A 19,736-nucleotide genomic window follows, 5' to 3' on the forward strand; every position below is an offset into this window, starting at 1 on the left:
CTTTTCCCACATCCCACTTACCTTAGGGTGGGTGGACGAGCGCGCGCGCCATCTGGTCACAGGTAGAATAACAAGGTGGTTGGAAGCAGTTACGCAGAAGAGAATCGGGCGATTCTCTTCCCGATTGGAGGGAAAAGTTATTTAATGCGCATTTTCAAGGGCGATGGTGGCGCCAATAAGCGATTAAGCGCACTATTCATTTAAGGAAGAATTTGAATATTCTGACAAGATCATTTTAATTCACAAGATGCTGCTGCTTGTGATTTAGAAGAAACGGGCTTTTAAATAAGGCTTGATTTAGATTTTGGAGTTTTAAAAAAATCTGACTGAATTTTAATGATCATTATTACGGGTATAAACAGTGGTGTGTACTTATCTAAAAATGTAATATATTTCATGATAACATAAATTTTGCTTCTTCTATTTAATTTTGAATCATTTTAACTAATGGCCTATAAAAAAAGTAAAAACAATATCTTTAAGTTCCAAAAAAGAATTTTTTTTAAATAAATAAAAATAAAAATAAAATTTTAAATAAGCGTTTTTGATTAATCCTCACTTTTACAAAATGCTTTTTCTCAACCACTGCTGAACAGTAAAAAAAATCACAAAACATCAGGGTAAAATAAATGCAATAGGAGATCGGGTGGATTATTTTCGTATTTTTATACAGGAACAATTCAGTGATACAATATTTTTAATTAATTTTTGTGTATGAAAAATTTTTGTTGATCCTTTTTCATTAATTTATTTGTATTCAAATTTCAAGCACAAGGAAAACTTTTCTGCAGTAGAAGAAGCAATTAAAATCCAGCTTCCGCCATCTCTGGAGGTCGAAAAAAGGACTGATTTCGGAAGAGCTCCTCCCTTCACGAACGAACAAGTGGAAAGAATGCATTTTGTTGCTGCACAGAAGTTGGAATTGGTTTCCAACAGTAGCTTCCCTTCACAAACAATAAAGAGAAGTTTAGTTATATTAAAGTTCCTGTTTTTAAGCAACACTAGGGCTATTTTGGGATTGACCTCGTCATTTTGAGCCGCGGTAAGATGACGATGACGACACCTGCGCTGACACTCCCTCTCCAAACTTCCATATCGCAACAGCTGGAGGACGTTTGGCCCCGAAGGATTTAGTGTGCACCCCCCCCCCTACACGACGGTTCTTTGGTGGAAGCACGTCTCGAAACGAAAGCCCTCTGGTTTCGCAACCTTGACCTTACTACCAGGCCACCACGGCCGTAGGAAATTTAAAACCAGAAATGATTGTATAAGTAATTATAATCTACATAATTACAAGAATAATCATTATATTTATAATAATTTTTTCGAAAAATTATTCTATAAGATATCTTTAAAAAATATTCAATTTAAGAATCGAAAATTTATAATTAAATTAGTAATTTTTTGTGTAATTTTTGCATTTGTTCATAAAACTTAACAAATCCTGCTTATTTATATAATTTAGGTCAAATAAAAAAATTACCGCAAACATTTTATAAAAAAGTCACTTATAATCTCTTGAATTCTTTCTATCAAATCATTAAAAGAAATGAATTTCATTCAAAATTCTGAGTTACAAATTATTTTTATTTATCAAGAGAAATTTTTTGAAAAAAAAATTGATTTTCCAAGATGTTTATCTATTTCGACATTTAAGCAAACTGAAATTTATTGTTTTAAAATTTTATTCTATTCGCTTCTAACTCGCATGTTGGGCCGCGGTGGCCCGGTGGTAAGGTCTCGGCTTCATAACCAGAGGGTTTCAGATTTCATTGCAGAACAGTCGTGTAAGCGGGCCTGGAACACACTAAATGGGACCAAGCGTCCTCCCGCTAGTATGGTGTGGAATTCTGGAGAGGGGGGGCCAGCTGAGGTGTTGCCCTCATCCTCTGAACGTGAATCGGAATTACGAAGTCCATCCCAAAATAGCTGCGATGTTGTGAGTCCAAAAAATTAATATTAAATATGTTATCTAATAATGTGTTGATATGTGAATTTTTTAAATTCCATTTATGATTATATGTAATATTATAATAATTACAATTATAACTGATAATTTTATGAACTTTGAGACTTTTGTACGCAGAGAAATAAGCATCAATAAATTGCATTGATGAGAAAGAAAAATAATTTGGTCACTATGTTTATAAAATGAAATAGTTACGATCCCAATTTTCAATAATTTATTATATTCTGTAAATGACATTATATGAGCGGAAGAATGAAAATTGTATCTTGCTAAAAGAGCAGAGACTATCATCCACATTTAAAGGTCTATATTAATTCAGTTACATTAAGGTCCTGTTTTAAAGCAATGCTAGGACTATTTCGGTACAAACGTCGAAATTTCGAGCCACGATCAGGTGACGAGGACGAAACCTGAGCTGGCACCATCTCTCCGAATTTTCATACCGCACCAGAGGAAGAATGTTTGGTTCTGACGGTTTTAACATGGACTAGACCCGCTTACACGACGGTTCTTCGGTGGAATCGGATCTCGAATCTGAAATCCTCTTACCATCAGGCACCTTAGCCCGCCCACATTTAACGGCAGCGACTACCAATAAAATATTATGCAAATGGAAAGAGCACTTTTTAAAATTTCGATTTCATATTCTAGCCTCTGACAACATCTTTTTTGTAAATTTTTACATTACACCATTCGAATGCAACGGAAATTTCTTTTGACGTTTTGAAATGTGTGGATGCACCCATAAATGCATCGTTTTAGAGGCAAAACTTAAGGTAGAAGAAAAATTATTCGTAAGAATGCGCTGAAATTTCGCAGACCGTCATAAAATGACCTTGTCCTTTGATTTATACTTAATTTTACCATTTAAAAATTTTTAAAACTCTAATTTTGAAAAAAAATCGCATATTAAAAATGCTTTTTAATGCTAAATATAGATGTAAAATGTGAAAAATACTTTATATTTACATAATAAAAGGAGTTTAGGTCAATAACTGTTGCTTTTTAAGTTACGAATTAAACTTCAAAATTTTATTTTAACATTTGAGGGGTAAAATCTTAGCTGATATTTTCGAGAAGAATAGACCTAGACGAATGAAATTTGATTTTCATGAAGAAAATTCGTTTTAACTTTGAAATTTGATGAGAAAATGGGTATTTCCGTCTGAAATTTTGTATATATATATTTTTAATTTTAATATATAAACGGCCCATTACGGATTTTTAAAATTAAATGATACGATATAAAAGAATAATACTCTTTTCATGATTGTGTGCCAAAATAAAGCTGAGTACCTCTTTTTTCGTGGGGCGATTGTAGATATGACAGTTTAGCTGCGTGGAATAAGTCTGCATTTCTGAAAAAAAAGGTTTAATCTAAATTTGTAATTAGTTTCCAATTTAAATAGAAGCCCATTTTTACATATTTTAAAAGTAGGAGAGAAAAATTTTGTATATGGATAGATGAACATTTTACTCATTAACACTTTTACACTATAAAAGACATGTAAAAATTTAATTTTTAAACTTTTTTACTATTAACCCCCAGAGAAGCCAAAGTGTTTTCATGTCATTGTCCACCTTATTGAGTGACAGTTTGGTTTGGTTTGATGGAGTTTATTGGCGCAAAAACCATCCAACTGTCATCTTGTAAAATCTGCTAAAAGTAGTCGCGGGGTAAAATACAATCTAAAAGTTGTTTAAGAATCATATCAAAAAGTAAATGCCAATCATTTTTAAAAATGTAAAAAGTTGAGGGGATAGGGAATTTTACGAAAAATGTAATTTTAATTTTATGAGCATGAAACTTTAGAGTTGGAAGTATATACCATGATGCAATGTTTAGGGAAATAAAAGCTTGTGTCTACTTTTTTAGGACAGCCTGCATAAAGCATTAGTATCATAGACATGCATCCATGTGTGTCTGCGTATAAACATCCCTTTTACAGGGAAAATAGTGTCGTTTCTGTTAATATTTTGGAATCTCAAAAATAATTTTATCTCAGATTCATCATCCGTTGGCCCCTTAGCCTGGAATTGTGATTTATTTAGATGAATGGATGAACTGATCACTCTGAAAATGTTGGAATGATCCTTTGTCATAGAAAACACACGGTTGTTCAAACTTACAAATGTCAGCGCATCAAGAAATATGAGAAATGGATGAGACAAGTGAAGTGAAATGAAAGGCTTTACAGACCGCGGTTTTCGCGTCACCTCCAGACAGCACTCGGCCCATTTTCTTTTCCGCGCCACTAAGTTCAATTCATGAGGACGAGTTTAGAGCATTTGTTCTTGAGAAATCAACCGATTCGAAGGAAACGATACGCGCCGATCTCTTTCATTCCTTCATACTGTAATTATTCCTGTCTGGAACATAAAGTATTTAAATACAAGGCGATTACTTGCATTGTCCTGTGTAATATCACTGTGATTACAGTGAATGGGTATTTGCTTCGCAAACATTTTCATTTACATTTTATGTATCTCGGTGATTTTAAAATTTTAACGCAACGAAACATAATGCTTTAAAAAAGGATCAGAAGAATGGTTCACGTGTTTATTACGCAGAAATAATAATTTATGTATAAATAGAAAAAAAAGTGCATGTTACTTACTGGGATGCCATAATTAAGAAAGCGAGTGACATCGTCATAAAAAGCACAAAAATCACCCATCGTGAAGCTCGAATTTATACAACTTAACTGACAGCCCAGGACTTTCGGGCTTCGTCATTTTGAAACGACTGAAGTGAAACAACCTTCGCAATGGGGAGAAAACAGTGTAGGGAAGATTTTGACTTGGCGACAATTTTTGGCAATTTGGTGGCCAAATTTGATACTAAACGCTTATTCCGAAAATGCGAGGTCTTGAAGCTTGTTTCTCGAGACAGGGATAACTTTCCAGAAAATTCTAGCCCTCACACCGTCAAATTATAGAAAGCACTCAACTGCTCTTCATAATGGGTCGAACCATTAAACACGAAAAAAAGCTAATGAATTCCAAGAATCGTACTATATCATAGGTTGACCAGTGCTGTACTGCAGCTGAATTTCATGTTTCTTCTCACATTTCAGTTTCCGGTTTTTTTTTTTTTTTTACTGTAAATTAAATTAGTTACATTAGTTTTCCCTTTTAAAGCAACACTAGAACTATTTTGGGACGGACCTAGCAATTTTAAACAGCGGTCATTCGACGAGGACAACGCCTGGGTTGGTGCCCCTCACTCCAGGCTTCCATAACGCGCCAGTGGGTGGGCGTTTGGCTCCATCGGGCTTGGGGTATACCAGGCGCGTCTCACACGACGGGTCTTTGTAGGAGTCGGGTCTCGAACCTGAAGCCCTCAAGCTCCGAAGTCGGGGCCTTACCACCAGGCCACCGCGGTCCCCTTTTTGTGCACAGAACCTACGTCATTATTTGAGCTTGATTTCGCAAGTGAAAGTTTGTGCAGGATGCAAAAATATGTTTGGATTTTTAATGATTAAATATAGTCTAATGGAGATCGCTTTGATCGCCTGAGAAAACAATTTTTTTTTCTTAGTAAATTAATAATGCAATTGCAATTCTTTTTTCTTTTCTTTTTTTTTTTTTTTTCTTTTTTTTTTTAGCAATTTAGGATAAATAACAGAAGCCTGAGAACGTTATTTTTCACTTTTCTCTTTCTCACCCTTTCTTTTTCTTTTTTAATTCCTAAAATGCGAGTTAGAAACCTTCTGTCATGCTCCAGATACATTTACGATTTAATATCTTAAATAGAATCGATTTACTGGACCCGCTGTAAAAGGTTTAAGCTTCGGCTTCGTAATGGTAAGGTTTCAGCTTCAGAGCCGGAGGGCTTCAAGTTCGAGAGCCGATTCCGCCAAAGAACTATCGTGTAAACGGCTCTGAGGCACGTAAACGGATCTGGGGCCCAAACGTCTTCCCACTGCTGTGGTGTGGAAGAGTTTGGAGAGAAGGGTGACAGCTCAGGTATCGTCCTCGTCATCTAATCGCGGTTCAGAATTACGAGTTCTGTCCCAAAATAGCCCTAGTGTGGTTTTGAAAACGGTACGTTAACTAGCATAACTAAGCCAAACTAAAATTTAGTTGAGGTCTGAATAATGGAGATTCGTGAATATCTCGAGTTCAGGCGATTTCAGCACATGCTGCTTGATATACGAAAAAGAAACTTAAATATTTAAGTCTTGGTTTGTTTCTGGTGTAAGTTTGGCACCATAAATTATTCAGCATATCAGTACCATGCCAATTGCCAGGACTGAAATATCAAATGAGCAATGTTGGCAGTTGCATCGGGTATCGTGAAAATTTGGGAAGATTTCTATATGGCATTTTCAAGATTATTTTATTTTGTATTTCAGTTCTTCTCATTAAAATAAAGTATCGCTTTCATTTTAGAGCAATATTCATTAAATTTGTTTCATGTTTTTAAATTCTTTTGCCTCTTAAAATTATAACTTAGGTGAACTTTGTCTTAGATATCTTAGATTGTATTAAGAAAGTTTTGAATTTTCTGTCCAAATAATTGCTTTTAGATTACTTTTCATTCAATACATACTGAAGCCAACTCTCCAGCTCAGAACCTGCAGTTAAATACTTTGTTCATTCAGTTTGGCGCGATCATTGTTATTTAAAAGCTGCCTACATAAAAATTAAATTATAATCAATAAAAAGTGTTTAATTTCGAAAGCAGGTGAGAGGAAATTTCTATTGTTTTAAAGCCTCTATTGAACTCAATCGCCTCTGCTATCACAAACGAAATGAAGTATGTTTCTTTTAGCGAAACGTGAAATCTCTTTTACCGATTGAACAACCACCTGCATTCGCCTCCACTCGAATGGAAACAGATGAACCGACGGACAAGGAGGTGGGAAGGCAGAGAGAGAGGGGTCATTCACGCACCGATAACACGTGAGTGACGTCATTATGGGAAGTACCTGGCGGAACTGACGAAGACGATTTCTCTTTTTCGTTCCACTTATGATGGGGTTTATTGCCATTCATTAGAATCGAATTAATGACGACATTACGGAGGGGATCCGTATCGGTGACTATTTCCGTTTTACTTTTGGATTTACCTCTTTTGGACTTCGGACGTGTGCTGTCTGAGGATTTTCGCAAAACAGGTGGATTGGATTTCGGGATAGTTGGTGGAAACGTAAGCGCTTTTCCGTGCAAGCGTTGTCCCGCGACTGGAAATTTGAATGAGGGGGGGGGGGGAGTCGACTCAAACTCAACGTTGCTGTGCTAACGCGGCGATTTTTTTTTTTTTTTCTCTTTACATTACAGATTTGTTTACATTCCCTCATCCCCCCTTTCTTACACATAAAGAAAGAATAAAAATAAATGAAAATGAAAAGAGGAGTCCAAAACGAAGGTTGAAATAAAATTGAATAGAAACGCAAAGAAAAAAAATCATATAATTCCGAGGTGATGATATTCAGAAACTTTCTAAAATATAAAAATTATGAAAAGTTGAAAAAAAAAGCCAAACATATCAAAACCAGCTGTTCTAAATAAATTGTAATATGATTCAAATGAATGGAGAGAGATATGGAGTCAATCCACACGTTCTGAGATGATGATCCAACAATGCGTTTCTTCTGGAACGCACTCCTTATTAAACAGGCAACTGCCTAGATGCCGCAAGAAGTTATTATTTCTTTTTTGAACACTAAAATTTTTATCTACTTATTTATTTTGATTTATCAGACTACTGTAGTAAAATATATTCTAATTAAAATAAACTTTCGTTTACATTTCAAAATATTTTTCATATAATTTATTTAAAAACCAGAATTTGTTTTCAAATTTGTTTGCGGATCTGAGAGGTCTGATTTCTTTTAGTGGGCTGACACAATAGTCAACAACTCCCTATCATAAGAAGAAAAAAAATTTCCCATGACCATTCGTGCTCATTGGTACCACCCACCATGGAGTACAACAAGGGAAGGCGGTCACCAGCTGTGTTGGTTTCCAAACACGGCATTTGTCGTATTTCTAGAGGAAACCAATATGCTCAGAGCTCCCCGCCCCTCGGCGATAAGGTGACCACCTATAACACCGAGCTCAAGAAGTGACCCCATCCCCCTTCAGACTAACCACTCATATGACTAGCCATTGGTCGATTCATACAACGGCGACAAAAAACACTACCTGTCTAAATTGTTGTCATATAGGGACGTGGGGTTTATCGGCTGTCTATGAGAAGCAAGGACAGCTTCTCATCGAGAGCTCTTTTCCTTTGCGTCGAGAGAAGAAAAAAAAATCAGCAGGCTAAGATGATAGTTTAATTTAGTTATATTACCTATTAACCGAATAATTAACTCATATTCATTTCGTTTTGCGTTGAAATATTTCGTCATACCCAGTTAACAGGTTAACGTCCCGTTTTAAAGCAACACTAATGCTATTTTGTGACGGAACTCGTAATTTTGTATTGCGGTCAGATGACGAATACTACACCTGAGCTGGAACTCCCCCTTCTCTAAACTTCCACACCACACCAACTGGAGGGCATTTGGACCGGATGGATTTAACATGCAGCAGATTGCGTACATGACAATTCTGCTGTAGTATAGGGTCTCTAACCTGAAACCCTCCGGTTCCGTAGTCAAGACTTGCCACCAGACCACTGAGGCTCTCCGATATCAGAGATAAATCATCCAGGCCAAAAGAAGGGCCAAGATTTTTTTTTCTGTACTACCTTCGTTGTTGAAAATTGTTTAAATTATATGATTAGTTGCCAGATTATAATGACTAGCATTTATATATATATATTTTTAATCTTTCAACCTTACAATATATCGTTATCACCCTCGGTAGTTTGATTTTGTGATAAAATTACAACTTCAAAGACAAATGATTGCGTGTTCGAGGCTCGATTTCATGCAAGATGTAGGTTCAATTGCATTCATTTCAGGTAAAATGAACTCACAATCGTACAAAAATGTCCCCACTTTCACCGAATGCTGAATTTCATGAAAGAGAAAATTGGAAATATCAGCAAAAAAAAATGCACCTATTCATTCCAGTAATTGCACAAAAAAATTTTTCAAGTTAAGAATATTAAAACTTTGAAATTCTACCTAAATCTGCCGGTGATTATCCGATAGAAGACTTTAAAAGGACAGTTTATGCAAAAAGGAAGATACTTCACATCATAAACATATTTGAATTGGTTGGTTTAGTTTAGTAATATTAACGTCCCGTTTTAAAGCAATACTAAGGCTATTTTGGGACAGACCTTTTAAATTTGAACCGCAGTCAGATGGCGAGGACGACACCTAAGCTGGCTTCCTCTAAACTTTCACACCACACCAGCGGGAGAACATTTGGCCCCGATGGATTTCACGTGAACCAGACCCACTTACACGACGCTTCGTCGGTGGAATCGGGTCTCGAACCTGAAGCTTCCGAAGCCGAGACCTTACCATTAGGCTACCGCGGCCCTCAGTAGAACTGAAATCTACTGTCAAAGACAGATCTACGAACTTTCGTCCTTGAAAACAAAGTATTAGAAGATATGGCTCCCACGCAAACTTCTAAATTTTTATTTTCTTATCAGCTATTTTCTATGTTAACCTTAAAATCGTTGCTAAGATGATCTGCAATATTTTCTTATAATAAATATTTACAAATGCAGCAAAAAAAGTTAATAATTATTACTCAAATAATTCATATTTTAATCCTCAAAAATGATGGTCTTAAATTTTTTTACTCGGACTCTATCTATAAATAAGAAAATGCAAGCCGGCGTCCTGGCATAGGGGTAGCGCGTCTTCCCCGTGATCTGGGCGTCCCGGTTTGGGCATGGTTGTTCTTCTGTTGTTCTATCTGTGAGATGTGTGAATGTGCCCTCCTGTAAAAAGGGGTTGTGCAAGCGAATGAATGATGCGTGAGTGGCAAAGTCGTACTCTTGGCCCTAGTTGGCGCTGCTATAAAAAATAAGAGACGTTCCCCTCAGGCTTAAATCGCTGTCCTCGTAACAGCGGGCTTGTCAGTGCCATAAGAAACAAACAAACAAAATGCAAAGAAGATCGAGAGATGAATTTTTGCGCGTAATCTCATGACTGCCGATTCTTCGATAAACGCAACAGCAAAAAAAAAAAAAAAAAAAAAAAAAAAATGCCGGGGAAAAGAGGAAAAGATGGTGTTCGAAATTCTTATGCGATTCATTCAGCTCTGCAATGAAGCTAAATATAAAATTGAAGAGCTTGAAGATTCACGGGGGAAATATCAATATGAAGAACACCCTTTTAATCATTTTCTGACTAAAAATGCATACTTGCTTTGTGAGATTAAAATACACTTAAAAGTACTTACTTAATATTTTTAAAAAATGAAAAAAATAACAAATTTTTCAAAATTGTTGTTGCTGCTTTATTGAAATTTCATATTCTTTTATTTTTTATTCCGCTTACTGCGCCTTTTAGTAAGCTGTTTCAGTAAATTGGTGGGCTTGTGGTAAAGTCTCGGCTGCGAAACTAGCAGGTTTCAGGTTCGAGACCCGTTTCCACCAAAGAACGGACTTGTAAGCGAGTTTGGTGCACCTTCAATCCGTTTGGACCGATCGCTCTCCCGCCTGTGCGGTGTGGAAGTTTAGAGATAGGGCGCCAGCTCAGGTGTCTCTCGTCATCTGACCGTGGCTCAAAATGACGAGGCCCGTCCCCAAATAGTCCTAGAGCTGCTTTGAAAGGGATGTTAATGTTACTAAAATTTATTAAGTTGTTTTCTTTTTCTTATGCTTAGAGACCATACCTATTATAAAAGATTTATGCTCAGAGGCTACACTCATTTCGGCATCAAACTGAATTTAAAGTAGAAATTTTTCTCCAAGTTAAGAAAGAGATTCATAGAATAAAAGGTAGGATTTATTGATTAGTTTTATTGCTTTTATTTCTTCTTATCTCTTCTGAATTTCTTTTGCTATAAAAATCAATGAAATAAATTTTTTTTCTTATAAAATTTACATTCCTTCTTATGAACGGAATCCGTAGTTTGTATTTGAATTGTTATAGCTATATTTAATTTCTCATACGAAAAGTTTCCTTCAATTTATAAAAATTTTATTCAATATGTGGACCGTTTTTTTTTTTTTTTTTTTAATTTTTTTTATTGGAAATCAAGGAAGACCTACATAGAGAGAAAGGCAAAGTTTGAAAGTTCGATCCCCTCAACTTTTCGATAAGAAAATCTAGGAGAGTATATTCCTAACGGTTTCTAAAATGAATTTAGTAAGTAGTTTTCTGTGAATCCAACTGAATATTATCGTAAGATATCATTTGATAATTTAGAATTTCATTTGTACTATAGAAAAAAGCTAAAGTTCTCTAGAAACTTTTTTCAATTCTAACAAACCTGAAAAAAATAACTATTATCATGTATCTAGGATACCAAAAACATTTATTCTATAAAAGAAATGTGTTTAAAAATTAAATGTCATTTTTTTTTATTTATTTATTTTTAAGACTTAGAAAATAGCTGAAGCAAAAAACTGGCCATCCAAATAAAGAGTTCACTTTTACAACTAAATGTAAAGTGGCTATTCTTAGACAAGGTGTCCGTGATTTAGACAGGGCGTGGGAATTTCTCATTGAACCATTCAAACAGTATTCAGAAATTTCCTTATGAACTGTTACTTGATAATTTTTTTTATATATTTCTTAAATTGAAATTTACTACTGAATTTTTTTTTAATTTAATAAACTGCGCACGAAAAAAAAAATGCCATTCTTTAAAAGTGTTAAATAGATATATTTAATAATTTGATTGTTTAAAAAGTTTTTACGTCTACTTTTATAGTAAAGTTTTTATGCAATAATGATCATAAAATGTAATTAAGGTATTTATTTGCATGATATTTCTCTCTCAAAATAGTCTCGAAACGTATGTAAATATCTTAAAACAAAACTGGCACTTTAACCCATTAGCTGCCACCATTTCCATTTGGGGATTTTGAAATTTTACATGCACCACTCAGCGCCAAAAATATATTTGAGACAGTATACTTTCATTCTATATATTTCAATGAATATTGCGTGCAGCAGAAAGTATGTATTATGTGCTTTACAACAAGCGAACAAATCTGAAATTCTTCAGTAAATTGAACGGAGCACAATTGTCATATTTGAAGCATTATATTTTAGGTTTGATTTCCATATTATATGAAAAACGGTACATAAATATATAATTTAGAGTTTATAGTGACGATTCATTTCTTACTCCGTCACTTTTTTGTTGCACTTATTTATCATTTTATAACGTTACTCTTTTTCGAAAACATCAAATGTTTTCAAATCAATACATAATTTAAATATAATTATACTGTTACGCAACTTTTTGTGCATTTATATAACTTATTCGGCCAAAATTTAAAAAAAAAAAAAAAAACGACAGTTAGCGCATTGCGTACGGCGTTCTGCGAGCTCAATGCGCTCCCAGGACCCGCACATTTTGAACGCTCTAGAACCATGCTTGGCAAGCAATAGGATGCATATATGCACATTCTTAATTTGCATTTGGTATTATCTATACTTATAATAAAGCTCAATGTGTGTGTGTGTGTGTTGGCGCTCTACAGGCCAGGTCATTTGGCATACAGCTATCAAATTTGGTACATGTATACCTTAGAGGTCGGGAATGTGCACCTGGGGTCCCTTTTTTTGAAATTTTAATTAGAATTTTAATTATTAATTAAAAACTAACTTTCCCGTTAAAAAAATCTTCCATTTTCCCCACCGCCAAATTTTCCGCCAAAATAATCTTCCATTTTCCCCACCGCCAAATGAGTAAGGCTCAGTTGTTTTTTTCTCCCAACAGTAATGAGGCTAGGGTTAATATTTTTCGGCGGATTATTTCAAACGATTCTGTTTATTTTCTTAATGTTTGATGCATTTAAAATTAAACATTGTTAATTAATCCATGTTTCAGATTCATTCTGAAGTACTTTTGAATTAAAATAACACAGAATAAAGGAAATTAAAAATGTATAATCTGCATAGCGTTACCCCAACTGGCGTAGAAAAATTCAGGCATTTGCGTTACCTAACTGGCGAAGAAAATTCACGCATGCGCATTGTTCTGATTGTTGTCATGACAACCACTATCAACGGATGATTTAAATTATTTTTAAGTTAGTTGCATGCTTTTGTAAGTAAATTGTATTTATGTTAGTTATATATTTTTTGTATATGCTTATAGTTTTAAGTACACCGTTTTTTAAGTAGTTTTTTTAACCTGTTTTCAATGATTTAAATTATTTTTAGGTTAGTTGCATGCTTTTGTAATTAAATTGTATTTATGTTAGTTATATATATTTTTTGTATATGCTTATAGTTTTAAGTACATCGTTTTTTAAGTAGTTTTTTTAAACCTGTTTTAGACCGATTATTTTAAACGATTCATTTTATTTTCTTAGTGTTTGATGCATTTAAAATTAAACATTGTTAATTAATCGATCTGTTCATGATGAATCTGAGAAATTTTGTTGACAAATTCTTGAGATATTACATAAATTAAGAAAGATATTCTTTAGTGCCCATAAAGTTTAAACGCTCAGTGACTCTATTATCAGTAATCATATTATTAAAAAAAAAATGCTTTGTTTCAGTAAAAAATATTATTATATTAATTGCAGATTAATCATTTACACTTTAATTTAAAGCATAAATTCTACGAGGTGTAACAGAAAATTAGAGAGATACATATCACGTAATGACAGAAGGCCTTTATAATATTATGAGTGAATTATATGACTATCAAAATTTGAAGTTTTAAAATATTTTGCTGAAGAATCTATTAAAGTTGGAATTGCATAAAATATTTAATTATTAAAATTTTAACAAACATTAAGATTGGCGAACCGGCTGGTCGCCAAAGGCGGCTAGTATTTACATAAAGTATTCTTAAGTATTACTATATATTTTATGCGTGTATTTATTATTTAAGATTTAACTGATATTTTAACTATTATTTATTTCATAGACTTGAATAACGCTTTAGAGTGTGATGTTTGGTAAAGCATATTCCCTTGTGCAATGGTGTTCATCACGATTTGCAGCAGTATCTTGTTTTAAGACATTAAGAACCGTTCGCGAATTTTCTCGTGTTTCGCGTTCCGTATGTTACGGACCGCTCATGAATTTTCTCCTGTTTCGTTTCCTATCTGTTACGGACTGCTCACGAGTTTTCTCTTGTCTCGCGTCCCATTTGTTATTGCTTCATAAATAACAAAGTTATGATGATTTTAGAACGTACAAGTTTACCCAAAAACGTGCTGTCTCAGGCGTATATCTTAAAGATTTCATTGCGGTCCTTAATGTGTCCTTCTGATTGGTTATGCATTGATTTAGCAGAAAAAATATGAAAACGAGATATCGAGTTACCCGGCCACAACGTTCGGCCTGCTAAAAACGAGAAATCTCGTGACCCGTACACAATGTGTTAATAGGTTAAACTTCTTACAATGACATCATTCTAAACACTTAGAATCGCTCTAGTGAATTTTTTTATTGAAGCTCCGTTCACAAGAGCTTGAAAAAACAAGCGATCATTAAAAAGTAACCTATTTCGGCCGTTCCGACAGAGATGAACAGCCAGGCAGAAATCTCACACAAGAGGCTTTTTTCGGTTGTTTATTGAAAATGATGACTCGGTAACAATTGTTCTCCGATGAGATAGCATAACAGGTTTTGCCATTCAGTAAGAATCGTATTTCGAAGAAAAGGCTTCATTTTCTACTTACAGTTCCATAAGAACAGTACCAAAGTATTTCGCGAAGATAAATTTAATTGAACTAAATAAAATTCAAAGCAAGAGAGAAGAGCTCTGACAAAACGAATTTATTCAATTAAGATACTTATTTTTTACAAGCTTTTATGTAACTTGTTTTGTTTCATGAACTTTACAATCCATTTTTCACTCTCTTTACTTGCTAGAATTTTTAGATTTTTTACATCTATTTCCTTATTACCGCATACTACTTTTATGTTTTCAAAGTTCAGGGATTTGTTAATTCAATTGAATTTTGATTTAATTGAATACCGAAATTTAATATCACACAAGCTATCGAGTAGCGAAAATAAGGGAATTTACTCCCAATATTCAATAGTATTTGTTAAAATAAATTACGAAATATATTAAACGCTCTAAAATCCAAAATGCTGGAAATAAAAACGCCCACGCGTACGCAATTTCCCCTCTCCTTTTAATATGTGCAAAAAAAAAAAAAAAAAAAAAATTAAAAATATGGAAATCAAAATAAAATCATGAAAGAATGAGGTCGTACTGTAAGGAATTAATTAACAATGAGTGTCAAATAGGGAATTCTTAAATATCTCCAATCAAGTGTTCATTGATCTCTTTCCCTTCCCTTGTTGTTGCTTACGGCTCTTGTTATAGACAAGCCCGCTGACTTTAAGCCGAGGTTTAACGTCTCTTGTTACAGTAGCGCCATCTAGGGCCAATAGTACGTCTTAGTAATCATTATTCACATCCCTTTTCACGAGGCGGACTTCATTCACAGATCGTAATTTAGACCTGAATCAGAGAACGATCATCTCTGAACCAGTACCCCTAGTGGTATTGTCTCCACTTGGAGGAGTTTCTGGTTACAACAGATTTATATGTGCACCGGCCAGCGGGGTTCGAATTCACTACCCAAGGGAAGCGAATACAACGTTATACCAACCGGACTATCCCGGCCGTCCTTCTCCCTAAAATAGGAAATTTAAAATTCCCGTTTCCGCGCTTTTTTCTAAATAACGCAAGATTGAAACGATATCAGAATTCAACCCAGAAATATCAAACAATTTTGTGAAAATACTTTATCGTATCTTTGTGCTCATAGGGTTTGTTTCACATCTTGTAGTGTCGTCGACCCTCTGCTTAGATAAATTTAGGTACTTTTCCGTTTCCGGGGGCCATTGGCGACAGTTAATTTTTTTTTTTTTTTTTTTTTTTGCACAATCACAACAAAAAAAAAAACGTAAAAAATTGCCAACAGATTGGCGATTTTTTTATGGCAATCAGAAACGGAAAAGTACCGGAATTTACATAATAGACTCTTAAAGAAATAGTTATAGAGAAATTTATAAATGACAGTTGCAGCATTACCATTATTTATGGGGATGGACAAAAATTCACTATTAATGCATATTCATTGTGACTATTAAAAATAACAGCTCAAAAGGATTATTAAAATATCTGTGGGGGAAAAAATGTTGAGTTTCTGATTCCATATAATTTTATTCACCACATAAAATAATAAGACTTCAGCGTCGATTTAAATGAAGCTTGATGTAAAAGGAAAAACAAAGTAACTGAATTTAATATGGAATTAAAAATAATATATACTCAACTATTACCAGATTCGTCAAACCAATGAATCCAGATATAAAAATAAAAACACGGGAGGTATAAAAAAGAAAATAGCTTGATACAATCAGTTCTAGCTTCACGGCACAGTTTCTTCCCCCCCCCCCTCTGCCCCGCAAGTCAGAGAAATAATACTTAATAGGCAAGAGGAAACGCACTCCTCATCTTTTATCTGGTAAAGTAATTCTCGCCGGAACAGAGGCAGTGCCTTTACTCGCAGAAATGGAGACAGTTGGCTCCATCAAACCAGAAGCTGGTTTGAGCCTATTGACTGAAATTCATATAGGCTGTAACACTTCCTGTTTTCCCTCACATGGTAATTGGCATTCCGACCAGATGTAAAGCCACCCGTTCCCACACATAGTTAAGTGCATACGGATCGCCAAATGTGCATCCTTTTCAGTAGGAGAGTCATAGTATCTGGTCATTTGTTGCTATCCAGGTATGGGAACACAGATGTGTGTCCCTTCGTTTCAAGTAGTCTCCTCATGTCTACAAGGAGAATAATGTAAAAACATCCAGATGCTAAACTTTTTTCCCCTTATGAAGAGACTCCGCAAGTCATCAAGAAACGATCAATCACCAGCAATCGCTGTCATTAAGTGTCAAACTCAAGTGAACTTCAGTCGATATTAGTTTCGAATTGATTGTAATTGACATGTGTTCAAGAGAGTCGGCCACAAAGATGGATCCGTAACAGACATTCCCACGATCGAGTTGAGACATTGAGGAAGCGTTGCTGAACAGCTATTGGGTGATAGGGAATTCAACTTCACCAATGAGAAACCAGAGGTATATATCTGATGGAAGTAAAATGCGGTATTTTTTCCCTAGAGGATAGGAGAGAAAGGCTTCGAATTGAGATTCGGAGAGACGTCGGTGTCCGGAAAAGTTGTTCCTGTTTTTTTTTTTTTTTTTTTTAAAGCTTTGTGTGATTTGGGTCTCTGTGTTAAAATTCACTCTTAAAGATCAGTGAATTTCTGGAGCGAACATAGAGTAGAGTAGAACCTTAGAGCTAACAGCCTGTTAGTGGTGTTTTTTTTTGGGGGGGGGGTGAATTATTCTCCGATTTGATCGAGGATTTATTACGTGATTGAACTGTTATTTGATGTCTGTCAATAATATTAACCTAGATGAGAACAAGTTGTTTTGTATATATATATAAAAGGGTGTAAATAAAAAAAAAAAATTGTTACACTACTCTATTTTTTGCTCGGCCATGGCCAAGATATTACAAGGCTTATCTTTGATTTATACCCAGTAGATCTTTTTTTCCCTCTCTTCCATTTAAAAGGATCCACCAAAGGGCTGATGGAGTGGACACGCACAGCATCTAAGCGGGTAAACACAAATAATAATAAATAACAAGGCTCGTGACATAAAAAAAAAATTAAAAAAAAATAGCTCGATATCAACATCAGTTCTACCGCGTCACCGCAAACTTATACCCGATGTTATACAGACCAGAACGGGTCTTATTCTTTCTTGCCTAAGAATTAAAAATGCGTAATTTTAAATAAAATTAATCCAATAAAAATTTTTGATTCAGAATTATCTAATACTCAAGTGCTGAATTTCGATAGAAATCTACTTCTCCCAATCTACAAGATCATCTGGAATTTAATATATTGCAGAATATTGCAATTTGAGTAATACGAATGAAAATTTCGCTATTGATTGCGGCTGCAGAATGGGTTTACGACAATGTCATGCCACTCAATCCGCTGAGTATCACATGATGATACAACTAAGCTCAATGAGTGGATTGTTTCGTATTCAATGCTATGAACAGAGCTATTGATTGCGGCTGCAGAATGGGTCATGCCACTCAATCCGCTGAGTATCACATGATGATACAACTAAGCTCAATGAGTGGATTGTTTCGTATTCAATGCTATGAACAGAGCTATTGATTGCGGCTGCAGAATGGGTCATGCCACTCAATCCGCTGAGTATCACATGATGATACAACTAAGCTCAATGAGTGGATTGTTTCGTATTCAATGCTATGAACAGAGCTATTGATTGCGGCTGCAGAATGGGTCATGCCACTCAATCCGCTGAGTATCACATGATGATACAACTAAGCTCAATGAGTGGATTGTTTCGTATTCAATGCTATGAACAGAGCTATTGATTGCGGCTGCAGAATGGGTCATGCCACTCAATCCGCTGAGTATCACATGATGATACAACTAAGCTCAATGAGTGGATTGTTTCGTATTCAATGCTATGAACAGAGCTATTGATTGCGGCTGCAGAATGGGTCATGCCACTCAATCCGCTGAGTATCACATGATGATACAACTAAGCTCAATGAGTGGATTGTTTCGTATTCAATGCTATGAACAGAGCTATTGATTGCGGCTGCAGAATGGGTCATGCCACTCAATCCGCTGAGTATCACATGATGATACAACTAAGCTCAATGAGTGGATTGTTTCGTATTCAATGCTATGAACAGAGCTATTGATTGCGGCTGCAGAATGGGTCATGCCACTCAATCCGCTGAGTATCACATGATGATACAACTAAGCTCAATGAGTGGATTGTTTCGTATTCAATGCTATGAACAGAGCTATTGATTGCGGCTGCAGAATGGGTCATGCCACTCAATCCGCTGAGTATCACATGATGATACAACTAAGCTCAATGAGTGGATTGTTTCGTATTCAATGCTATGAACAGAGCTATTGATTGCGGCTGCAGAATGGGTCATGCCACTCAATCCGCTGAGTATCACATGATGATACAACTAAGCTCAATGAGTGGATTGTTTCGTATTCAATGCAAAAATCATTTGAAAGACTCCTCAGGTCTAGCAATTCAACTAAGAGCTACCGAATGTGGTACGCATTTGATTCTTGAGGAGTAAGAGATCGCTAAGAAAAGGCTTTTCACGTTCAATTAGAATTTTTAATTAAAAATACACCGAAATCTGAACATTTTTCTTTTAATATATTTTGACTATAGGAAAATCATTTTTGCCCCACTTTAAAATTCCAAAAATTGTCTTTCATTATGCTAATATTATTTCTGCATAATTTTTGCTCAGTTCTAACAAGATCTGAAATGATCTGGATCAGAGCTCATCAAGGGTATACTGGAAATGAAAAGGTAAATACACTAGCCAAGGAAGATTTAAACTCAGAAACCCAAAAAAATATCTTTCCATGAGTCCAAAATCCAAATCAGAAATGAGACTAAAAAAACTAATCATTAAGGATTGGCTGGAGAGATGAAACAATTCCATCAAGGAGCGAACTACCTATCAACATTTTAAACATCTCTGTTAACTGAATGGAGGGTGATTTTTATCTTAAACAAGTGTACACTGGACATGGTGCAGTTTCTGTGCATCAAAATCGTTTCTTTGACCAAAGTTCGACTTCTC

This window comes from Argiope bruennichi, chromosome 7 (assembly GCF_947563725.1).
Source record: "Argiope bruennichi chromosome 7, qqArgBrue1.1, whole genome shotgun sequence".
NCBI classification, from domain to species: domain Eukaryota; kingdom Metazoa; phylum Arthropoda; class Arachnida; order Araneae; family Araneidae; genus Argiope; species Argiope bruennichi.